Below are 26,351 nucleotides of genomic sequence, written 5' to 3' on the forward strand. Positions count from 1 at the left end.
GGTCACTATGATGTGCACTGACCACCAGGGGGCAGATGCTCAAAGCAGGAGCTGCCCCCAGCCTGCAGGCCCCAAACAGCAGCGTTAGAGGGGTAGGGGTAGATGATAAGTGGGTGGTGCCAGGCCAAGGTGGGTGTAAGTGGGGGCTCCCCAATCACCCCATCGGTCCGCCCACAGATCAGCCCTGATCGCCAGCCACGCATAGGGACCCTACCCATGCACGAATTCATGCATTGAGCCTCTAGTGATCTAAATAAATGGAGATGTCAGTTCTGCCAAATAACCTGAAAACTATCAGTTTAAAAGCTAATAAAAAACAAAAAAACTTACTGGGACTCATGAAGTAGAGCCTGTCATAAAATCATGTGTATGGTCAGGCTATAAGATGTGTAGCTTGGTATCATAAAGTAAACACATCTTATAAGTGCTAGTATAGCTAATTATTTTAGACTTGAGATTTTTCTTGATCAAGACATATTTTATGATATTTTCTTCTAAATTCCATTGGTTGTACTATTTTTATCCTATTGAAATATTAGAGTTACAGTGACAGTCATAAAAACATAGCACAATAAAAAAATCAATAATCAAGTGAATTCATTTATTTGCTTGAATTTCTGAAACACCATGAGGTGTGTACATATAATCTCAATGAATATGTATAAAAATTCCCTTTTATACCCCATCCATTTCACTATATTTCAGAGTTACTTCTATATCCATCAGTTTTTTCTTTTCAATTTATGAAATCAAATAAAAACAAATTAATTCTTTAAAAGTAAAATATGTGTTATTATCTTTAATACTAATGTATATTGTGTTAAAGGATAATATTTACAATAAAATTACTCCAAGCACAGTGTAAATTTATATTGGGCAGAGCATAAGGTCATAGTAAAAAAATAAAAATTCTTGAGAAAACTTTGGAATAATGTATCCTTGGTATTGACTATGGTGTAAATGTAATTTATAAATGCATCCAAACTGCAATTGACATATAAGCTACAATTGTCAAAATTCCCAAATATTCTTATATGTAACAACTTGATGAATAAAATTACAAAACTGTTTGTGATAAAATTAGAGATTTGAGTACCAAAAAAAACAACAACAACCCTTCAAACATAATAGCACATGTTTCTTCTCTTTGTTGCTTCTAAATATAATTTTACAAATATTTGATTCTTTAAAATATTTTGTAAATAAATTTAAAAGGTCTACAAAGGTACTGAACTTTTTATAAATAAAACATAAAATATTGTTGCATTGTGTGAACAATCATGTAGAAATTTATAATCCAATAATTCCAAAATTTTTGTGCTAATAAAATTCTGATTTTGGAGCTTTTTCAGATTGCTATTATTGGGAAAAAAAAGCTTGCAATATAAAACAATATTTAAACTAACTGCTACAAAATCAAGAAATAACCTAATGAAATTCAACTGGCATTTGAATGATGTATAATACTTAACTTTGAAATTTTATAATTGTACCTATGAACATATTAACCCATATGAAGACTCTTTTTATGCAGTTCCTATTATAACTGAATTTGTGCCCGGATGGGGTCCCTCTGCCTGCCTGGTGATTGAGGCCCATTGGGGCCCATTGGGGCTGGCCGGCCGGGCGAGGGGAGGGACGTGGGAAGTTGGCTAACCACTGGAGGTTGGTTGCAGGAGTGCACTGACCACCAGGGGGGAGCTCCTGCATTGAGCATCTGCCCCCTGGTGGTCAGTGCGCGTCATAGCTACCGGTCGGTTGTCCAGTTGTAGTGGTTGCTTAGGCATCTATCTATCTATCTATCTATCTATCTATTCATATATAGATAGATAGATAGATATAGATATAGCTATTCACATTCTTAAAGAAATAAAATGAAATGTAAAATGCTTTCCAATGTGCAGCATCTAAATTTGGTAAAATCTTTAGAAGAATCATAAATACTAAAAAACTTGTTAGGAAGTTTTTGTTATATAAATATTTGCTGAAGATTTGTATTCTGAATAGAAACAAAAAGACAGTACTTATAAAAATATTTGGACTAAAAAGTATAGCTATTTCAAAAACAATATTTTTTTTTACTATAAATTTTTGAACTTATTTTCTTAATTTAAAATATTATTATCTACAGTGAAGATTAAATTGAGGTGTTAAAATTTCCCATGAATCAATTATAAAATACGTATTTGAGAAGAGAGAAGACAATTAAAAATTTAAAAATAATAATACCATATTTAAAATGTATTCTTCAGAAAAACATCAGGGATCCAGTTTAATCCTATATAATAAAAGGCTAATATGCAAATTGACCAAACGGCAGAACAACTGGTGAGCACTGACCACCAGGGGGCAGGCTCTCAATGCAGGGTGCAGAAGCCGGGCTCACAGCTGGTGAGTGCAGCAGCGGTGTCGGGAGCCTCTCTTGCCTCTGTGGCAGTGCTAAGGACCCCTCAGCAGACATCCCCTGAGGGGTCCCAGACTGTGAGAGGGTGCAGGCTGGGCTGAGGAACTCCCCTCCCCAAGTGCACGAATGTTGTGCACCAGGCCTCTAGTAGACAATTAAGTCTGGAAACGTAATTGAAATGCATCAACATACACCAATAATTTTCATTCTGTTACTTTTAAAGTTTAAAGGCATTTTTTAAAGTTTCTGTTTGATTATAGTTATTTTTAGAAAGAACTTAATAACAAAATGAATTTTGAAATGCACTTTCTATAAATTCACCAGTATAACTTCGCCAATATAATTTCAATTAACTTTATTGCCCCCTTTCATTTTCAAGGAGCTTAATTCTGACAATATAGTATCATATGGTTACCATAATTAACAACCTGGGATGCTTAGGAGAGGGCACCCCTCAAAGTTCCTTGTGACCCCGTGGGACGAAGATGCAACTGAGAGAAACGCCAGGGAGCTTGCCCGCAGGCTGCTGTGACCCGGAAGGAAAAGATCCCTACAGGAGAGGCCATGCAGTATGTTGAGGAGCAGGAACACTTCTTTTCCGCTTGCTGTCTCTTCGCTGTGGAGGGACATATATGAGAACAACACCCATAACGGCTTCTCTTCTCTCACTTTTTCCGGCGGAGGTGGTGATCAGTTATCCGATTGGTCAATTTGGAAAGCGGAAGTTCGTGTGTGACCCGCCCCTTCCTTTCTGCCTTGGGAGGAGCTGCCAACAGGAAGTGCCGGTGTTCCGCCACCTGGCCGTGCCGTTGAGGGAACTGACCTCTGCGCCATCTTCCCTGGGGTGCTGCCTGTGACGTCGTTGGTAAATCTGTCTAATTCTGGGGTTCTGTCATTTCTAGGCCACAGCTTTAAATGTCGTCTCTCGCTGTTGTGAGTAAATGTTTTTGTTTTCCTGCTGTTTTTCTTCTTTTCAGTTGTATCTCTTAGAAGAAGAGAACGATGTTACCTATCGCACCCTCCTCACTCCCCAACATCTAGGAAAGAGTAGGGTTAAAGAGAAAACGAAAAGAAGAGGAAGTCTGTGTTGTAGACGGTTTTGTGGAGTAAAACTTCTGGCGTGGCTCAAGTGGGAGGTGTTCAACGTGGACAGTTTTGGGCCGAGAACTGACCACCTGTGTTCAGTTGTAGGGGGTTGTTGCAATTCACGGCAATTTTGCACACGGGAGAGTGGCTGCTTTTATGTAATCAAACACATATTTCTCTAAAGGCAAGTGTGCATGCGCTGGGCTGTAAGCAAAGGCGAGTTGAGGGCCTTAGCAAGCCACAGCTGAACAGGAGTGCTGAGAATCCTTAGTAATTCCTTCTAACCAGATAGCTGCGGTCACTGCCCTTGAACTCTGCATCCATGTCTTGTTTTCTAAGTAGCCTGGTCTGAGACAAGGGTTTGGTTATAGTGAGAGTCTTTTCAGATGCCAGCCTTCTCCAGGCCTCAGGGTGTTTCTGCTGTATCCAGCAGTACCTGCAGGAAATACTTAGTGCCAGGCCTACCTAGGTGGGGGCATAGAAAGTCTGCTCAAATTCTGATCCCCTTTCATATTGCTGGACTCCCCCTTGGAATCAGGAGGGGGAACATTGAAGGGACAAATCTAGGAGTCATGGGACTTGTCCATGGGTTTAAAAGTTGCTACTTCTTGATCTGAAGTGCCTCTGAATTGGATAATTCTATATGGTTTGACCATGAGTTTTGTGTTTTTTTTTTTTTTTTGGGGGGGGGGAGTTTGTTAATCCTCACCTGAGGATATGTTTCCATTGCTTTTTAGAGAGAGTGAAAGGAAGAAAGGGAGGAGGAGAGAGAGAGAAACATTTATGTGAGAGAGACCCATGGATTGGTTGCCTTGTGTAGAAGCTCCTACAGGGGCCAGGTATGGAACTCGCAACCCAGGTACTGCCCTTGGCCAGTAATCAAACCCCAGACCCTTTGGAGTACGGGCTGTGGTCTGTCAACGAAGCCACACGGCCAGGGCAGACCCTGACTTCTGATTGCTGAGATTCAAACTGTGACTCTACCCATAGGGGGTTGATGCATATCAAATTAAAAATAATTACGGCCCTTACTGTAAAGAGCATATACCTTCTTAAATTGAGAATGAGATACAATTCAATAAAATCATTGCAAAAACTGTGGGTACAAAATAAAAGGACTTGTGCTTGGAATGCTCTGGTTCTAATGATTTTGCTTAGGAGTTTAAAGTGTTAAGAGTAGTTTAAAACAAGTTTCAGGCTTAATATAGAACAATGGAAGCATGAAACCAAAAGAAAAAAAAGATATACTGGAAGAAAATACAACGTTGTTTTTTTTTAGGATAAAATACAGAATAACTTGACAGAGGTAACATAGAAAATAATTTGAATTCAACTACATACTTATAAGAGAGAAGTGGAAATTTAAGGCAATCTAAGTGCTTTACAACAAAGTATGTTACTAGATTGAAATAGGGGCCCAGCTCCCAAATCTGACTCTTTTTGAAGGAGTCATTTCATTTAAGATTTTGCCTCACTTTTTGATTGGAAACAGGAGACTATTGAGAAGTCACAGAAAAGGGATGATATAAAATACATTAAAACAGCATCTTAAAATTGGGAAAGACAGGAAGATCTGTAGAATACACAAAGAAGTATCATTAGGTGATTTTCAAGGTAATATAGTCACTGTAGATTTTTGTATAGGTATAGCTTATGCCTTGAAGGAACATGCCAAGAATTATGACTCAAGACATGGCTCAGCAAGATGTGGCATATTGAAAGGAGCCAGGCAAGAAAATGCATTAAGAGGAAGCTTGTATGTACTTGATGTGGGTCCGATGGTAGAAAAATTCCTCCATGGAATTATCCATCTCAGGAATTAGAAAAGATTTGTTTAAATAGTAGATGCTTTTAATAGACCCAGAAGTTAATGATTTCATCACTGATGATAGAGAAAATTCTGAAATTTAAGAAATAGAGGAATATATTAGAACAAGCTAATGTCTAAAAAAGATAAAAAGAGAAGCATGTATCCATTTCCAGCAAAAAGCGATATTATTTGGAGAGGAGACCAAATTAATAAGCAGCTTAGGCAGTTAGAAACTCAGTTCTTAAACAGATTAAATAGTAAAAAACTTAAAACGTTCTGAAAGGTGTAGTTGGAGAATAGAAGAAAATAAAAACTAGAGGCATATTTCCAGGAAAAAATACATAACATAAAAATGCTATTCAAAATCTGAATAATTCACTGAGAAAAGACATTGTCTTAAATGAGCACATGGAAGAGGTATTCCTTCTCATTGGGACTCTAGGGGCTCAGGGTTCAGAAGCAATTGTAGCTTCAGTTCAGGAAACCTATTGAGAATGATATTCCAGCCATAGCAAACGGGATAAGAGAGAAACCCTCCCTCAGAGGCAGTTTAGCAATTCCATATCAAGTGTTAGGGGAAGAACCACTGTCCTATGTATAGGATTGAAAATACCTGCTTACTGGAGATAGTAGGGCCTGTTTCGTAAGATGGTCTCATATTCCAGCAGTAACAGAGAGCCAGAAATGGGTTACAGAGGGAATGAAAATGAAGAGGGTTTTATTTATTTATTTAATATATTTTTAAATTTGATCTTTATTGTTCAGGTTATTACAATTGTTCCTCCTTTTCCCCCCCATAGCTCCCCTTCACCCGGTTCCCACCCCACCCTCTTCCCTTACCTCCCCCGCACTGTCCTCATCCATAGGTGTACGATTTTTGTCTAGTCTCTTCCCGCAACCCCCACACCCCTTTCCCCCTGAGAATTATCAGTCCACTCCCTTTCTATGCCCCTGATTCTATTCACCAGTTTATTCTGTTCCTCAGATTTTTAATTCACTTGATTTTTAGATTCACTTGTTGATAGATATGTATTTGTTTTTCATAATTTTTATCTTTACCTTTTTCTTTTTCTTCCTCTTCTTAAATAATACCTTTCAGCATTTCATATAATACTGGTTTGGCGCTGATGAACTCCTTTAGCTCTTTCTTGTCTGTGAAGCTCTTTATCTGACCTTCAATTCTGAATGATAGCTTTGCTGGGTAGAGTAGTCTTGGTTGTAAGTTCTTGCTATTTATCACTTTGAATATTTCTTGCCACTCCTGTCTGGCCTGCATAGTTTCTGTTGAGAAATCAGCTGACAATCATATGGGTGCTCCCTTGTAGGTAATTAACTGTTTTTCTCTTGCTGCTTTTAATATTCTCTCTTTGTCTTTTGCTCTTGGCATTTTAGTTATGATGTGTCTTGGTGTGGTACTCTTTGGATTCCTTTTGTTTGGGGTTCTATGCACTTCCTGGACTTGTAAGTCTATTTCTTTCACCAGGTGGGGGAAGTTTTCAGTCATTATTTCTTCAAATAGGTTTTCAATATCTTGCTCTCTCTCTCTTCTTCTGGCACCCCCATAATTCTGATGTTGGTACGCTTGAAGTTGTCCCAGAGGCTCCTTAAACTACCTTCAAATTTTTTTATTCTTTTTTCTTTTTTCTTTTCTGGTTGAGTGTTTTTCGCTTCTTTGTATTTCAAATCTTTGACTTGATTCTTGCGGATCTCTAGTCTGCTGTTAGGTCTCTGTATAATATTTTTTATTTCAGTCAGTGTATGTTTAATTTCTAGTTGGTCCTTTTTCATATCCTCGAGAGTCTTGCTAAATTTATTGTCCTTTTCTAGGAAATTCTTGAAAAACCTTATAACCGTGGTTTTGAATTCTATATCCAGTTGTTTGCTTTCCTCCATTTCTTTCGTTTGTGATCTTTTTCTTTGTCTCCACATTTTCGCTGCTTCCCTGAGTTGGTAGAGTAGCTTTGTGTGCTAGGTGTCCTATATGGCCCAGTAGCTCAGCCTCCCCAGTTACCTGAGGTGGACACTCTCGGTGCACCCCTTTGTGGACTGTGTGTACAGCCTTGTTCTAGTTAAGTCTTGATTGTTTTGGTATCACTGGGAGGAATTGACCTCCAGGCCAATTGGCTGTGAGGATCAGCTGTGTCTACGCTGGGAGAACTTCTGTGCTGGAGACAGCCTTATGAGACAAGACTCACAAAATTGCAAAAGCCTCTGTGCTCAGCTTGGATGGGGTGGAGTCTCGGGGCTGAGCAGACAGCCTTGGCTTCCCGTCAGCCCTGCCCTATGAGGCCCCTGGGTCTCAGTGTCCCTCGGTAATTGCTGCAAGCACCTCTGAGAAAAAGCTGCCCTCAAGTTCGCCCGCTGCCAGACAGTCCAATTTCTCCCCCAATGAATCTGGATTCCCAGATTCTTGCCCGGAACTGGAGTTCAGCGCAGTCAGGAGCTTCCGTCTCCTTCCCTCTAGAGAAAGCCAGCAGCACACTCAGCAGTCAGTCCTCTCTGTGCGCACTCGCATGCGCGCCTCCAGACCTCTGCCTTTCACGACTCCCCTGAGTTTCCGTGTGCTTTTTTCTTTTCCTGACAGTCCAGATTTCCCCCGTATGAGTCTGAGTCCCCAGTGTCTTGCCCGGAACTGGGGTTCAATGCATTCGGAACTGGGGTTCAGTGCAGTTCGGAGCTTCCGTCTCCCTCCCACTAGAGAAAGCCAGCCAGGCACTCAGCTGCCTGTCCTCTCCGCGCGCATGTCTCCATACCTCAGCGTTTTGCAGCTCCTCTGAGTCTCCGTGTGCTTTTTTCTTTCCTTCTATTTGTAGAATTTCCACTCAGCCAGCTTTCCTGTGGTTCTGGATGATGTCCATTTTATCTTTTAGCTGTAGTTTTGAAATTGTTGTGCGAGGCAGCAGTTTAGGTGTTTACCTATGCCGCCATCTTGGTTTCTCCATGAAGAGGATTTTAAAACATTTTTCATGTACAAATAAAATCTGGTGATTTTTATTATAAATACTTAAACTTTTCTGGAAGAAAGGAATGTCTCAAATGTCATTTTTTGAGAGAGATAGCAGTATGTAAGCTAAGTGCACTTTGCTCCCACGTATGATAAATTAATAGTATCAGAGTTAATGTATTAATAGACATTTTCTGGAATCTCTGACACACAAACTGCAAAGCATTCTGGTAAAACTGAAATCAAGAATATTTTCAGGTCCCCTTCTTCCTTTAGATGCTATTCAATGGTGGCTTCTGAGGACACTGGGTTTTTTTGTTTGTTTGTTTTGTTATAACTATTCTAAGCTCTGGGAATGGCTTGTATTTAAATTTCATGGGTATGGGCCAGTTTTGTTAAGTTTATATATTTACTTAGTATTGTTTTGAACAGTACATCCAAAGCTAAAAAAGTAATAGTTTAAAAACTAAAGTTATATATATTAAAAAGTATATATTGACATATCTTAATTCTTATTTTGTCCCCTGCAGCTTTTACTTATTTAGTTGTTTAATGAACACTTCTATGATACTAGCACTGTCCTATGGACTTTGCAAATGTTAACTCATTTATTTCATGTATTAACCCTATGAGTAAGAATTTACATAATTTCTATTTTATAGATAGGGTTATAAATGAACCCAGGTTTGGCTGCCTGCCACAATAAAAGCCAAACTTCTGAGATAGATGCTGTGAGAAGGAAAGGATTATTCAAGTGCCAGCCATCTGAGAAAATGGGGGACTCTTGTCCCAAAGCCCGTCGTAACATCTCAGTGCAGGCAGGACTTTTTATCAGGAAGGAGAGGGAAAGCAGGACAATGTAATCAGGGGAGTGGGCTGTGGACGTGCAGGCAGTGTTCTTGCTGGTCCTGATATAGATCTTTAACATCAGCCAAGTCTGGAGTCCAAGCTGCCCCAGGCCCAGGACACCCTGTTTCTGCAATACGGTGAAAAAGGCTGTTAGCGTTTTATGGCAGGCATGACTAACCTTTGTCTTAAGGCATACATTCTGTTTTCTGACCCAGGGAGACATTATTTATTATATGTTACTAAGAAGGTTATTTTGTTAGCATAAAGGTTTTGTGTAGGATGTACAGGATGTATAGACTGTGCAGGATGACTTCCCTGCACATGGAGATGGATTTTTATGGTCACCATTCTTGAGTTGGCCATCTGGGCTTTTTTATCCGCTGAATTCTTTTGGGGGCGGGGGGTTTTGATGCCAGGCTGCTTCCTAGGTTCATACAGGAATGGAAACTCCTGAAATTATACTAAAAAAACACAGAACACAAACAACTTTTAGCATGCAAGGTCCAGTTTTGAGGAAAATCAGGTTAGAGTAACAAGCTGGGTTTTACATTTACTAAGATTAACATGGGTAGCTTTTATATATACTAGAGGCCTGGTGCACAGGCCTTTCATGGTTTATTTACTTTTTACATTTAAATCGTTAATTCTTTTTTTGAGTTTATTAATGTCACGGATTATAATATAGATTCAACTTTATCTTTTTTCCAGATTCTTTGAACTCTTTAAAATATAGATAGTAAAAACTTGTTTTTGACATGATATAATTTCTCAATCTCTGAAGGAACTATACCCATTCCAGGCATTGAGAATGCCTTTGATTGAGAGGAAGTAAAAGAAGAAATTCATCAGGATGAGTTTTGGACTTTCACTTAAATTGTCTAATATTAAGGTCTTTGAGCTGTAGTTTACACAAGCATGAGAATTTGGCTATAGACTGTAATTCCTTTGAACTTTAATGGTTTTTTTGTATTTTAACTTTCATGGTGATTTAATTTTTGGACTTTTGTTTTTCCTTGGGAATTTAATAATTTAAAAAGGTTATTTTAAAGTTTGGGATATCTCTGTAATATCAGAATTTTATTATTTGAACTTAAGCCATTTGATTTAATTGTAGGACCTCTGATAGAAATGCTAGATAATATTCTGATCATAACTTCGGATAAATAGAATTTGGAATAAATTTTCAACTTTAGATATAGAATGACTACAAATTTAATTTCATTAATGTGATTTGTTGGAGGATTCCAGGCTGAAAAATCTGAATTGCCAATGGTGGTCCCAGAAGGATAATCAAAGTCATAGGTAAGGTAGCTGACTGATAAAGGTGGGAGCAGGAAAGTTATGATTGGCTGCTGATTCTTTTCTCAGGGGGGAAGCTACTCGCCTCTCTGAGCTGAAGCTTGATAATTAATTCCAATGGTTTTAGGAGAACAGAATGCTGGAGAAAAATGATATGTGGGAAGGATTGTAGAAAACTTCCTCTCTACTTCTGATGTTTCCTTTCTTCTAGAAGATCCATTGTCATAACATGCCTGGCCTCTCACCTAATTTCTACCTGAGTAGTTAAGGGAGTTATATTGATAAATATAAGTGAATTTGAATTGACAAAAATAAACTGGGAGACCTTCTCCCTTAATTTTTGGGATTGAGAGGAGAGGGAGAGAGCCTGGAGTTCTGCTTTTATTGGGGTTGAGCTTGGGGGCCTAGGGTTTTGAGGGCTCACTCAAGGGGTGAGTTTAAAATTTAAGAATGGGACTTTAAAGCTTGAGAAGACCGAAAACAAGCAGCCTAAACTGTCAGTTACCTAAATCAATCAAGATCTGTAAAACAAAGGAAACAGGTGTGGCCTACCTCCTTATTTAGTTCTGTCCTTGGAAATGTGTTTTTTCCAGATAGCCATCTTTGAAGTGGATTATCTTGGCAATCAACTCTTACTTAGATCTGGCACTTGCATTACAAGAAAGGGAAAACCCAGATGTCAGGGCTTACACTATATGTGGTCAGCTGTGTCAAATTTTGATGAGTTAAAGAAAAAGAGGTCCGAGAAGGCCTCATTAATCTTGTGTTTTAAAGTAATACCCAAGGTGGGGTGGTCTATGAAATGGAGAGGCCTGTACTCTTATGTAAATTTGCACATTAAACTAGGTCACCAATTATTGCAGAATTACTTACCAGGTGAGTTGAGCGGGCGCTGTTTAACTTGAGCAGTGTAGACAGGAAGAAGTGTGGGTAGTAATGGCAGAGCAGTGCTGAGTTGGCAGCTATAGCGGCTATCCTGAGGGGTGCTTGAGAAAATTTGAGAGGGCAATAATGGACTGGTTCCTAAACTAGTGTCTTCTGTTACTACTATGGACACATTACTACTCTGTTTCATAACAGAAGCCCAAGTGATGTTTGTCCTTTGAGTGGGGATAAAGTACAAGTGATAGCAATACAACTTTTTCTAATATTTAAGAGGGTGAATGCTAAGCATTCTCCTGTTATAGAGAGAAAGACTCCAAATAAACAGGTGTTGGATTGATCTTTTTGTTATATGGATGAAACTGAGAAGAAATCTGGAGAGTTATCAAGTATTTTTCTGTCTGAAGACTTGAAATAAAATTGGTTGTAGGGGAAGAGGAGAAGGGAGTTGGAACCGTAATTTTACAAAATAGCTGGCAGTTCATGACAGGGCCCACAGCCTGAGTGCCCTGTATTTCCAGACAGTTGCCCCTGTCTTGACCTTGTTTGTTTCTGGTTCTATTGTCTGTGCCCTGGGGTGAGACTAAGGACGAAGGACAATTGGAAAGCAGGCCATGGCCTACAAAATCAGCCCTCAATTGTCATTTTAATGGTTCTACCATTTTACCTTAATTTAATTTCCCTACCTCCAAGAATATATCTTGTTCTGTAAGTTCACAAGCTGACACATCATCCAGAGAGACTATTTATTTTCCCTATCTTCACACAATGGCTGAGATTATTCTTGCATCAGTAATCAAGATATTCTGTCTTTGAGTTGCAAAAAATGCATTTAACTGTACTTGAAAAAGAAAATTGAAATTTGTCTACAGATGATAAAACACATTCCTCTCGTTTCAATTCTGTCTACTCATATCAGCTGAACTGCATTAATAAAAACAGAAGGTGCCTGTTGCTTGATCTTTGCAGAAAATAAATAATTCAGTTGTCCAGAACTGTGTATTAGATGTATTGAGGTTTACTCCTATTTTATAGACCCTTGTCCTTTTAGTCCATTTCTCCTCCCTCCCTTTCTACCTTCTACCTCCTTCCTCCTCTCTCCTCCTCCTCCTCCTCATAGCATGGTACAAAATGAACCAGGAAAAATAGTCCCCAGAGGAAGTTTTTCCCACTAGCTTTAATAGCAGAGCAGTTGTGAATCTTTCAGAAAAATGATCAAATCTCAAGTGTGATTATCTGCTTGTTGTAACCTTTTTACATTACTGGTGTAATTGTTTCAGGAAACAATTCTGTACACTTATTAGTATGCCTAATTCTAGCTTTAATTATTTATTGCATTTATTGGGTATGCAAGTCATGAAATTGCCACTGGGTATATTTTCCAATAGCACAATCGACGCAGTGATACAAGGCATCTAAAAATAAAAGTAGGTTGGTACCTCTGAGAGATTTCCATAAACAAAGGGCGTATTGCAGATTTTTCTTTTTTCCCAACCAGACGATCTCATGGGCATGCTGATTGTGAAACCATAGTCAAATTTATGGAAATGCAAAGGTAAGGACAAAATAAAAGTTCATACTCATGTATACTTAATAAATAATTCTTTTTAGCCAGCCCTGTAACAGGAGGCCAGTGACACAAGTCTAGGCAAATTGTGAAGTAGAAATACTTTATCTTTAGGTACCTCTACTTCCTCTTTGTGGGTGTAATGATATCCTCATCTCTAGAGGCCTCATAGATTTTTCTCTCCCCTCCAAAAGTATTTATTCTTAAGAGAAGGTGAAATTCATTCACATGGAGGTTTAACTGATTAACGTGGTGATAGTACAATAGAATTAACTCTTTGAGACCAAGCAGCCCTAATTATAAGCCCACTTTTAATGATTTTTTCTAGCTCTATGACTTTAAACAATAATTTTTATCTCAGGAAGATGTGGATTTGGTGCAGCCTGAAGCTTATACAAATTTGGGATCCCTTTATAAAAATTTATATATATATAAATTTAGGTAAGGCAGTAACTATTTATAATTACGTATAAAAAGTATAAATACAATAAACTCTTCTAAAATAAATTTGTCTAGAAAAAATTATTTCTGCAATTGTGGTAGGCAGTTAGATAGACATGAGCAGAGCAAAGATAATGGGCCAGGTACAGAAGGTTATCAGGATGGAAAGTCTCTGGTGACAAGGACCTCATCCCAAGGATAATGATCTCAGAGTCCTGGAGCAAAAACATCAGCTTACATTAAATTTAAGCTGGGGATGGAGTCCAAAACCCCTTACCATTACCATTACCTCCCCTTGCCATTACCTTCCTCTCTCCTAAGCTCCAAGGCCCTTTCTTTTGCCTCTGTAACTTGTTTCCTAAGCCCATTTCCCCTACCTCTCACTTCTACTTCTGTGACTTTCTAAATAAATTTTCTCTTTTGAGCCTTGGCTCTACTTCTTTCTTAGCCAGAACTCAAGTACTGAGGTTGCTGAATAAAAGTCAAATCTGACCAGATCGTTATAACACCTGGTGCCATTCTCACCATCGCCAACACAACAACAAATCAAAAATATCGTCCCATAATAGCTTGTGATCTGGGGATAACAATGTCCTATTCTGGTCGTATTTTCCAAAGATTTGGAGGATACTTTGATTTTTCTCTTCTAATGAGTTATTTTCCTAACAATTGAAATTCACATGGGGAAGAAAGGCAAAGATTTGGGGTAAAACAGGCACCATTGAGTAAATCACCTCTTCAAGTGCTCTAAGCTCTGCTTACTATATAAACTGATGGCAGGTCCCCAAAGTAACTCCCATGCAAGGAATGCTTGTCCTTGGGTGCTTCCGTTCTTGTATCCTGGTATCATGGATTATAGAAAAAAACATACATGACAGTAATTTTTAAAATGTTCACTTATACTGTCTACCTATATTAACTCCTTTGACATTCCTGAGAGACTTGTCCCACAAACAGTATAAAAAATGTCAGTGAAGTTTGGTAAACAACTTGTGTGATTCGGCTTTTCATTTCTTTTTAGACTGTATACAGAGTTAGCAAGAGGAAGTCCTTGACTCTACTGGGAGGAAAGGTGTTGACATTGAGACATTCAGAAGGCAGTTCTTTGAAACCATTGGGTTGTATTCATTGTAGTCCTTAGTATTTGCCTCTCTTGAAGGATGCCCAACAATAGCTAAAAATAGATTTAACTGTTAGGGTGAAAGAGTAAGGAAATGAACAAATACGTAAGAGGACCACTGCACAGAGCAGGAACAAAAGAAGCCTACTTACATCTGAGCCTCATTTTCTCTTCACTGCATCAGAATAATATGCCTGCAATTTAATTCGGTTTTACAATGCTCATAATCAAGCTCCACTTTCAGGATGTGTTACCTGGAAAATTTGTGGTCTCTTCAACATGTGCTGAATCCAGTGTCATTCCCTGGTGACACAGGCTGGAGGAGAAGGGGAAGAAACAAGAGTGGGCTCAGAGCTAAACAAACTAATCTATAATGGGATGGCATAGTATTCACTAGTCTATTACATAGATGTCAAAGAGATAGGGAAAATTTAAATTTAATGTACTGGTAAGCTGATGTCTTTGCTCCAGGGCTCTGAGATCAGAAATAAGATTAGGAAACTTTACATACTTGTGTCATTCAAAGTGTATTTGTTTATATTTTTACTTATTTAAGAGAGGAAGGGAGAGGGAGAGAGAGAGCGCGAAACATCAATGATGAGAGGTAATTCATTAATCGGCTGCCTCCTGCATGCCTGCACTGGGGATGGAGCCTGCAACCAGGTCATGTGCCCTGACCTGGAATTGAATCACGACCTCCTGGTTCATAGGTTGACACTCAACCACTGAGCCACGCCAGCTGAGCCAAAGTGTATTCTTTTAGTCACATTGTTCAGTTGACTTTGGGGCATCTTTCTTCTCATCTTGTCTCATTGCTGCTCCCTTTCAGTCCTTTCTGCCTGATCCTTTGCCTTAAATGTTGAAGTGTCCCAAGCCTCTTTTCTTCTTTTGATGTATTCACTTCCTAGTTTACCTTTTAATTACCATCCTTACACTGAAGGTTCCCCAGATTCTATATCTGGCCTGAATCTTTCCCCTGAACTTGAGACCCATATCTAACTGTCTGCCTAGACAAAACATACCCAAACTTCAATTCTTTTTTCCCCTACCAAATCTGTTTCTCCCATAGTTTTCCCCTTCAAATTAATGGTAACATCTAGTTGCTCAGGTCAGAAACTTTTGAATCACCCCTGATGTCACTCTTTATTTCACATCTCACATCAGTAAAACTGTTGGTTGTACACATTTGACATTTATTTGGAATCTTACCACCTCTCTCCATTTGTATTGTTACCACTTTCATTCAAGCCACTACCATCTCTAGCCTGGACTCTGACTTTATCCTCCTACTCCTTGTGTTTACTCTTATCTCCCTTTACCTATATTCACCCATGTAAATATGCCACTATTCTCTGAATAGGAACACTCTGATGATTTTCTGTTATATTCAATATAAAGTCAGAAATCCTTACTGTGACCCAAAGGCCTTACATTACCTGACTGCAGACTAATTAGTTTTCACCTTACTGGCTATTCTCCAGCTGCTGTACCTTAGAGTCTTTGCACTTGCTGTTCCCTCTGTCCAGAATGATCTTCATCCAAATGTCCACATGGTTTGCTCTTTTACTTCATTTAGTCTCTGTTTAAGTGACAGGTTGTCCGATAAAACTTCACAGTTGCCTTCACTGGTCAAGGTAGCACCTTTCCCCAGCTTTATTTTTCTTTATGTCTTATTGCCTACATCTCCCAGTAGAATATAAGATCTATGTGTGAAGCAACATGGTCTGATTTGTCCTCTTTTATATATCCAGAGCCTAAAATGTTCTGGCATAAGGTAGACATTGAGTAAATATCTAGGGAATGAATGAATAAGGCATAATTAATGTTTTAGGAGTTCCACTTACTTTAGAGCAGCATTCTTTCTGTTGGGATAGGTAAAGGGAGTATATCCGTGGTTAAATCCATTGTAATTCCCAGCCAGTTGCCAGACCCAGCTTTTAGCAGCTAATCTGTACTGGAACAGAAGCCAAATCCATGGATTATTAAAACATATCATGTACTAAGGGAGGCCTAGACTTAGGCTACTTTTCTACTTAGACACACAGGGTAGCTAACATAAAGCTTCAGGACACATTTCAGGTTCTGCTTAGTGGGGGCTTAAGTCTGCTGTCCTACTGCCTTCAGCTAGATCTATTATTTCTGGAGTTGGGAGCTAGGCTCAGCTGGCGGTGAGTTAGAAATTTCAAAGCTTAGGTGAATTTCCTAGCATGCAAGCTACTGGCATTTATTTCTTTGTCTAAATCATTTTTTTCTCTAATAAAAGTAATACAGATTGGATTAATGAGGAAACATTGGAAATAACAATAGTAGAAAAAGCAGAAAAGTAATTACAGTAGGTCCTCGGGTTACATTGGAGATCTGTTCCTGTGGCGAGATGTAACTTGATTTTCGCTGTAAGTCGGAACCCGCCTACATAAGCACCTACGTCACTCACATGGAACACATACACAGCAGTAATGAAGTGAAACAGTAAAAAAAAATTAAAAGAAAGATAACAATTCCTGACCTTTACTTGTGGTAAGTAAATAAAAAACATAAAGCACATATGTATATACATTGAAATGATGGAACTTTTTTTAAAAATAAATACTGTGAATGGGAGATAGTAATGTAACTGCGAAACGAGGTAAGTCGAGTCTGACGTAACCTGAGGACTGCCTGTATTCAAAGTTCCACTCCTCAGAAACAAACATTGTTAATATTTTGATGTGTTATCAGTTTTATTGTGCATGTTTTTACAGGATTGGGGTAAGCCAACAATATTTGTGTTCAGAGTCCTTACTAGTATTCCTGTTCTAAAATATAAGGATTTGACTTTCAGCCCTCATTATGACTGCTTCCTAGGAGGCATCCTTTTACATGAAATTGCTAGTAAAATTCACTCTTCCCATGTGCTTGAATGTAATTTGTCCATTTTTGTCAGACCTATGTAGTCTCTTTCTCTTTAAGAGAAGAGAAGCCTGATTCGACACACCAGAGCATATTGGAAACAGAATTCAATCAGTGAAAACAAGAGAGTGTAATACTGCTGTCAGGCTTGGTGGACATGGGGAAGAGTCTACTGCTAAGGTTGTTTGTGACAGAATCTAAGTCCAGGGAGCAGGTGGAAGGTCACTGATAGCACCATGCCAGATCTAACAAGGATGAATGTTAAGTCCTAGACAAAGAGAATACAGAAAATAAAATAAGCAAAACGGGTGATGGAAATGTGGAAACTTTTTATGAGTAGTTTAACTACTGCTACCAAATGCATCTTTCTCTATGGGTTTGTTTAATTAATTAACACATGATCATTGTAGGAACACCAGAAAGTACAGATACATAGCTGTCTACTTACCTTAAAGATTATCTTTTGGTGCTTTGCTTTTTGATTTTGGTGGGGGTGTTGGCAGTGAAACAGCACCAGATGTTAGACCTTGGTTTAACAACTTTGGTACTTCAGTCTGGCTAAGAAAGAATTCAGAGTCAAGACTCAAATATAAGCAAAAGTTTACTTCGAAAATCACAGAAGTTGGAGAAGTGAGATGTGGAAGAAGTGAGCCAGCTGAGCTGCATGGGTTCAGGGAACAAGTTACAGAGGCAAAAGAAGAGCACTTGGAGCTCAGGGCAAAGAAAGGCAAGGATACATGCACCTGGGGGAAGAAGAGAGGGAAAGGCTCTTCATGCCCCAGAGAGAGGGTGTGCTGGGGAAAGAAGGGAGTGGGGAAAGGTGCTGGTGTGGTCTAGAGAAAGCCTTGCTGGATCCTCCATCTTGAGGGTTTTTATTCCTCAGGGGAGAATCTCAATAGAATACTCATCAGCTTTTCTAGTTTGTGGCCTTTCAGGGTTGTGGTCTCTACTGATTGGTGGGCCCCAGTGGAGGGAGTCATTAGTCATCACAGCTGGTCCTGATGTCTGCCATGGCCTGGCTCTGTCTGGTGTTGGCTGCTTGCTGGGCCTGGAGCTGAAACACAACTGAGGCCTATGTTATCTGTAGTTTGATCAAAACTCCATCTCTGTGGTCAATAGACCCAAGGCTTTGTTCCTAAGAACAAAGGTCAGAACTTCATTGTCTTGAGGACTTAATGCTTAAGGGAGTGGTCATGCAAGGGCTTTTATGAGAGTCCTATGAGGCTATTTTCCAGCCTCCTTGCTTCTCCTCTATGGGGGTCTACCACAGGGCTGGCAATATGCCAGGGCAAGAAAGGTCAGGGGAGGATCTAAACTGCATGATCATTGATATAAAAGGTCTAAACCACATGATCAGATATATGCTAGAGGAGGAAAGGTCACCTGGGGTGAGGTCCCACCCTACAATTGTCCATTGATAGGTACCTGGGGCTTTCTGCCCTGGTGACCTTCCATACCTGGCCTATTCTTCTTTCTCTGCTCATACCTGTCTAACTGCCTATTACAGGGGGACTAGGGCAGTGATGGGCAACCTTTTGAGCTTGGTGTGTCGAACTTCACCAAAAAACTGAGCATAACTCGGGTAGTGTGTCACTTTGAGGAAAAAACTAACTCCAAGACTCTAGTCGCAAATGTTTCATCCTCAGGAGCAGCAAATGTTTCATCCTCGGCATGCGGCCACGTGTCGTCAGAAATGGCTACGCGTGTCAGTGCTGACACGCGTGTCATAGGTTCGCCATCACTGGACTAGGGGAAGAGATAGAATTGGGAATTGGAGGAAATATAAACAAGATAAATAGGGAAGATATAGCATTGCCATATAATCATTCATAAAGAAATATAGTAGTCTGTCATCTTTAGAAATGTAGTAACCTATCCCTGTTACTTGACTAGCTATGTGTTACTTTTGTGATTTGAAACAAATCTATTTTTAAAAAGTTACTTATATTCTTAAATTGGTATTAACAAGCTGGAAATAAACCAGGATTTAAATATGCTTATCTATACTAACGAAAGGGTAATATGCTAATAAGACTGGGAGACCTTCCGGATGTCCTTTTGGACAAAGCCATGATGGCGGTGCTGAGGCAGAGGCAGTTAGGGGCAAGCAGGCCAGCCGTTAGGGGTAGGAGTAGTTGGGCGAGCAGGCTGGTGGGGGGTGGGGCAGTTGGGGACTATCAGGCCCGCAGGGGGGGCAGTTGGGCCAATCAGGCCGGCAGGTGGGAGCAGTTGGAGGCAAGCATGCTGGCAGAGGGGGCAGTAGGGGGTGATCAGGCCATCAGGCAGAGTGGTTAGGGCCGATCAGGCAGGCAGGCAGGTGAGCGGTTAGGATCCAGCGGTCCTGGATTGTGAGAGGGATGTATGACTGCCAGTTTAGGCCTGATCCCACAGGGGTCTCAGATTGGAGAGGGTGCAGGCCAGGCTGAGGGACACACCCCTTCCATGCTTCCCTGCCCCCCCCCCCATATGCACGAATTTTATGCACCGGTCCACTAGTTTTCTATAATCCCAGAGGGATTCATTGAAGTCTTGGTGGAATGCATTCTATTACTTGAAAGCACCTCTCTGAGATACCAAAGCCTTTATCTCAAAGGAAAGTACTAAGCTGTGGTGGCACCGGCTAAGGGATACCACTTTACTACTCTTGCTATATGTCTAATGCATAGTATGCAGCATGTGAGTTATTGCTTATCAGGGAAGTTCTGACTGTCACTGTGAAATGTTCTCCAGATGTTTGAGTCATTAAGAATGATGTCAACACAGCAAGTAGGCCTTCCATTTTGGTCATCAATGCCTTTAGCAGGGGTTGGCAGCCTACTGGTTTTGGCCTGATTAATAGCTCCAAATGGAAATGAGCCATGTCCAGGAGGTGGCAAAGAAATCCCTGTACTAGGCCAAGTCCTGCCCTTGTTTTCATTCTCCAAGCTGTCTGCAGGGGGCAGAGGTTTAACTCTTCTGGGGTGAGGTGAATAGGGAAGAGTCAGGTAGAAAGACTGCCTGCTCCTTATGATTTTCAAATAAGATTTGATTATCTTATATTTCTGGGATATTTACTTTGTAAAGTAGTTTTATGTACATGATCTTAGATGAAATCTCTGAGTCCTGGTTGTGTGCAGATGAAAGACATAAGACAACCTTTTTCTGTTTTCTCACTGATATCCATTTGGCTAGTAGAATAAAGGTTTGTTTCTTAAATGAGTGGTTTTTGTTTGTTTGTTTGTTTTATTTTTGGCTGATGCCCTTAGACTAGGAGGACATAATATCTTTCTATGGAAAATGCATGTTAAAATCTATCCCTTCCCTAAAATGCTTCTCAGGAAAAAGTGAACAAAATGAAACAGGAACATTATGCAGTGATGGGATTAACTTCTCCCCTCCTTTGGTTCCCTTCTTTCTTTTTATTTTTATTGTTGACGCTATTACGGATATCCCCATTTTCACCTTCACCCAGAATAGACATTTCTCCAAACAGGACATTCAAACGAGCAATAGAAATATGAAAAATTGCTCAATGTAAGGAGTCATCAATGAGATGCCAATTAAAAACACAATGAGAGCCGAAACCGGTTTGGCTCGGTGAATAGAGCGTCGGTCTGCGGACTGGAGGGTCCCAGGTTCGATTACAGTCAAGGGCATGTACATTGGTTGCGGGCACATCCCCGGTGGGGGGTGTGCAGGAGGCAGCTGGTCCATGTTTCTCTCTCATCGATGTTTCTAGCTCTCTATCCTTCTCCCTTTCTCTCTGTAAAAAATCAATAAAACATATTTAAAAAAAATAAAAATAAAATAAAAAAAACACAATGAGATATCACACCTGCCAGAATGGCTATCATCAATAAATCAACAACAAGCACTAATGAGGATGTGGAGAAAAGGGGAACCCAAGTGTACTACTAGTGAGAAGTGAAGATTGGTGCAGCCACTGTAGAAAGCAGTATGGAGTTTCCTCAAAAAACTAAAAATGGCCCTGGCCAGGTGGCTTAGTTGGTTAGAGCATTGTCCTGTAAACCAAAAGGTTGCAGGTTCAATTTATGGTTATGGCACATCCCTGGATTATGGGCTCAATCCCCAATCTGGATGCATGCAGGAGGCAACTGATCTATGTTTCTCTTGCTTTCTCCCCTGCCCCCTTTCCTCTCTCAAGTAAAAACAAACAAACAAACAAACAAAATGTCCCTGGGTGAAGATAAAAAAAAAATAATAATAAAATAAAAAATGGATATATTCCACTCCTGGGAATATATCCTAAGATTCCCTAAACACCAATTTGAAACAATGTATGTACCCCTATGTTCATAGCAGCGTTATCTACAACAGCCAAGATCTGGGGACACACTCTTCTTTCTTTCATTAGATTTGATTTGTATTTAGTCCTAGATGGGAAGCACATTTAATGACTTAATTATTTCTGCCTCTTGTTAGAATTGTAATGCTAATTGTTAAAAAAAGGGGGGCCATTATATTTCCAGTTTTAGAGAAGAATTCTGCCTAGAGCATAAAATACCTGTTTGTGATTTTTTCCACACCAATTAACAGTTCTGTCCAGTAGGTGGACTCCTTTATGTACACCTAGGGTATTTCTTTTTCCTTTAATCAAATGTTCCTTAAATCTGTGAAAAGATGTTTCCTCATATTGAACTTTTGGTTTCACCTATTTATTATCTGAAAGGCTGAAAATAGATTCTGGGTTACTGCCTGTTCTTATTTGAGAAATAACTTCATAATTAGTTACATTTTTCTTTTCTTTTTGTTGTAGTTTATATCTTGACATTTTCATTTATAAATCAGTGCTCCTTTGAATAGCTAAACTTACCATCTTCATTGAATCCTTTTAAAATAAACTTCATTTTAAAGATATGTGAATAGTTATAATTGCTACAATTATATATTGACCGTAAGGACTAATAACTCTATTTATTGTGAAAATAAATATTTTCATAGTCTTCATGGTCATTTCCTTCATATCGTTCTGGAGTAAATGTTTGTTTATAATGTTTTTTGTTTTTTTTTAACAAGAATCTGGTACATCAGTCATTTTTAAGATGGTCCCTGAAACTTACACTACTTATATTCCCAGGCTGACCTGAAGTTGGTTTTGGTAGTTTCTCTATGGACACGAGACAATTGCAGATCTTTCATTCCTAACTCCTACCTTTCACCCCAGTTCTTTGAAAAGGTCATTTCACATGGCTTATACACACTGAGCTGTTGTTTGCATGGTGAAGTTTCCATTAGTTAATTCAATACATTTATTCCAGCATGAAAAAGAAATCTCTTGACTCGTAAACCCAATTTTTAAAAAGTGTCATTTAGGTAAGCTTTGTGTTCTGTTTTTCTGTGACTGGGCCAATGGGTCAGTGATGATAGCATGTGACTGGAAACCAAATTTCTCTAACAATTTACCGCTTTCTCATATATTACAGGTTCCACTTCCAGTGGAAGATTTAAATGCTGAGATAAGTAGGGTGCTGTGGGGAGTGCAACCTCTTTCCTATGTTATCAAGCCTTATTTTGAAGTATTTATTCTGGACTGTAAATTTGTTAAAGGAAAGGGTTATATATTATTCATATTTGAATTTATCCTACTTTTTTGATATCAGACATGAGGCATAGCTGAACAGAATGTTTTCTATTACTTCAAAATTGAGATAACTAGAATTAGAACATTCTATTAAGCAAAATATTTAAGGACCATTGTAGAACAGAAAATTAAAAAACAAGCAAAAATGAACAGATCAAATGTTTAATACTAGATCAGTTGGTAAATGAGAATTCAGAAAATATTTCAATGCAAAAATAATATGGAAAGATAGCGGACTTTGAAAGGTCCAAATCAGAGAGATTATTTCCTAATTTAAATTAAATGACGAAGATATATACCAATATCAAATCTATGAAATTATTTTAAATAAGCATGAAGAAAATGAATTTTTGGAATTATTAAATCAATTGAAAACTATTATGTTCTTCACATGCTTAAACATTTTCTTCTAGAATTAAAAAATTTAATCCAGATGTGATGTTGATGTAATTATACTCAGGATTGGTACTAGCCTTACCTAGGATTCAGTCTAGAGTATGAAAATATAATGCACATTGATTTATTTTTTAGTCAAAAGTTTAAGATAGAAATTTTATTTCCCACTGCTTATCACAAATAGAACTTGACCCTATTTTATATAAAATTATAACCTTCCAATTAAATTACCCAAGAGCCCATTTAATGAATATTCTTTTCATTAAATGTCTCTTCCCAATTGCAAAATTCATCACAAGTAATGAGGAATAGTACAGGTATGCAGTAATAATGATAGTTGAAGACAGATAAAGGGTTTAAGACCATGGTATAGTAATATTTAAGAAAATGACCAGGGTTTACTATTAAATTCTTACTCTACTCTGCAAGCTACTATATTAAACGACATTCAAAAGTTTGATTTCTAGCCCTAGCCGGTTTGGCTCAATGGATAGAGCATCGGCCTTTGGACTGAAGTGTCCCAGGTTTGATTCTGGTCAAGGGCACATGCCCAGGTTGCGGGCTTGATCCCCAGTGGGGAGCGTGCAGGGGGCAGCCAATCAATGATTCTCTATCAGCATTGATGTTTCTCTCTCTCTCTCTCTCTCTCTCTCTCTCTCTCTCTCTCTCTCTCCCTCTCCCTCCCTCTCTGAAAACAATAATAAAAATAAAAAAAAGATTGATTTCTTTTAGGCTCTACTTAATTTCCTTTGCAAATCTGCATGCTACATTGGAAAAAGCTAAGCTTACAGGATGTTCTGATCAAACTGTACTGTAAAAGCAGAGGAAGTAGTAGCCACAGGCACTATCTTTACCGGGACTTTCCTTGAGCTATTAATGTAAAACTTTAATAATTAAAAGTTTATTTGTAGCCCAGGTTCAGTTGGACCCATTAAAATGGTTTATGGTTTAGGGTAATTTATCAGATATATATATATATAACTATTGGCAAAGTTTATGATGCCATATAGACCATATACAGGTATGGTTGAGTAAAGAAATCAATCTTTGTTACCTCTTTTATCTTTTATCTTTTAGATATGGCAAGAGTAGTGAAGATAAGTTAGGCAAGCTGGGAATCCAAACTTCAGAGTTTAGAAAGAAGAGAGTTTTGGTTGTCAAACAGATCTTTTTTTTTTTTTTAATTCTTTTTCATAAATTATTTATTTATTTATTTATTTATTTATTAAATTACTTTATTGGTTAAGGTATAACATATTTGTCCTCAAACCCCCCCCCCCCCCCATTCCCATCCCAAACCCTTCCACATGCATGCCCCCACCTCCCTGTTGTCCGTGATCACTGGTTAGGCTCATATGCAAGCACACAAGTCCTTTGGTTGATCTTTCTCCCTTATCCCCACCCTCCCCTACCTTCCCTCTGAGGTCTGACAGTCTGATCAATGCTCTTCTTATTCTTCAGTCTATGTTGTTCAGCATTTCCCCTAGATGAGTGAGCTCATGTGATACTAGGAATACACTTATAGGAACCGAAAGTGAGACAAGCAATAATGGTTATGCTGAGAGGCAAATGAATCAGTCTATAGTGAGTTTCTTTCTGTGGCAACAGTTCTTTTGAGTCCCAATTTCTGTGTCCAACAGTTCTTTATATGTACAGAACAGCAATGATATTTCAGTTCTGGATGGTGGACAAATGGTGGTAATGCAGATCTGACCCTCTCTGGTTTGGTCCTGGGCAATCGGCAGTGACGCACATCTGCTGACTGCTAGTATGGCAAGGCATCGTCAGCGTCTTCCATCTCTGGATTGTTTCTCTTCTGTCTTCATGGCTGGAGCACTCCTGTCAATTTTTCTCTGTTGCAGGAATCCACATGGTCTCGGAGTTGTTTTCTGAAAATATACAAACATATTCTCGACCAAAAGTTAATAAAGGAATCTTTTCTATAAATTTGACTTGTGATCCTTTTTCATTTTTTGCCCAAATGATTTTCATTTGGCTTGTTTTGACACCATGTATGTTTTACCTGGGTGTCTTGCTGTTAGCATTACAAATCAAAGTTAATTTTCTAAAGTAAAAATTTTTTAGATGTAATTTATTTGCAGGATATTTTTCCTTACATGATATTCTTCTACTATCCCCCCTTTTTTGGTTTAAATATTAGGAGGCTTTTTGAAATTTTATGCTATAATCTTGATAGCTTTTAAATTTTACTTTTTTGCACTAAAATGTGACTGCTCTAGGTTCATTATATGTTATGCAATTTTACCAATAAAAATTTTATTTAACACTTTAGGAACAGCTTTTTTGTCCAGTACAATTGATTTTTCTGGAATATTCGCTTATTTTGATTGGCCAATTTAAATTAGTCTGAAAACTTGACTACTATTTTACTGTCAAATTTAATACTCTAACAACCATCTTATTTTACCCTGTAAATATTAGTGGAGAGGATTATTTGCCTTCTTGAGTAGGCCCTGAGCATTCCTGGTGCTAGGCTGGATTTAGATATCAAAGACCCCAGTTCCCCACATCATGGGTGCAAGACATCTTCATCAAGTCTTGTTGCAGTGAGAGGGCATTTGCTGTCGGCCAAGTCTCTGTTACCTGGGTCACGATTTGAGCTGGGCATGGGAAGCAAAGTAACCATGGGGGCAGGAGATCTCCCTCAGCAGGTGTGAGGGTTCAGGCCCCTGCAAACTTAGAGGTGTGAAGGTCTGTGCCCCACCTCCAAACAGATCTTTTTTTGTATCTAAAATTCTGGAACCTTCAGTACAATTTTTCTGCATAGCTGTCAATCAGTTGTACTAACCACTTTTTCTGAATTTCTCTTGATCAGTAATGCCCATGATACTAGAAAGAGAGGAGAGAAACTTCCTATACTATAGAAGTGTAATTTCTGTTAAAAGATGTGTCTGATTGCTGTCCCAAACTTTTGAACGACTCCATCTTTTCTAATGTTTTAAATCAAGCATGTATATTTTATGATAGTATTTTATATTTAAAATTTTTTATGACTCTTCTGGTTAGTGAACAAGGACTCAAAGTATCTACTGTTAATAATTTTCTCACCGAGTCCCAAAAAT

General features: G+C 38.8%; 1 protein-coding gene across 3 annotated transcripts in view; it reads left to right on the top strand.

The window, feature by feature from the left end:
* Positions 1–3,150: 3,150 nt before the first annotated feature.
* LOC103284939 (cytochrome c oxidase subunit 7B2, mitochondrial) overlaps positions 3,151–26,351 on the top strand; it is a 92,376-nt gene continuing 69,175 nt past the window's right edge. Inside the window, exon 1 of one of the 3 annotated variants that reach the window (XM_028143753.2) lies at positions 3,151–3,269. The gene's annotated coding sequence lies outside the window, so the exon portion shown is untranslated. Of the gene's footprint in view, positions 3,270–12,810; positions 12,830–26,351 lie in introns of those variants that run through there. The other 2 variants (XM_008140274.3, XM_028143752.2) reach the window with 2 other exon arrangements.

Source organism: Eptesicus fuscus, chromosome 2 (genome assembly GCF_027574615.1).
Source record: "Eptesicus fuscus isolate TK198812 chromosome 2, DD_ASM_mEF_20220401, whole genome shotgun sequence".
NCBI lineage: Eukaryota > Metazoa > Chordata > Mammalia > Chiroptera > Vespertilionidae > Eptesicus > Eptesicus fuscus.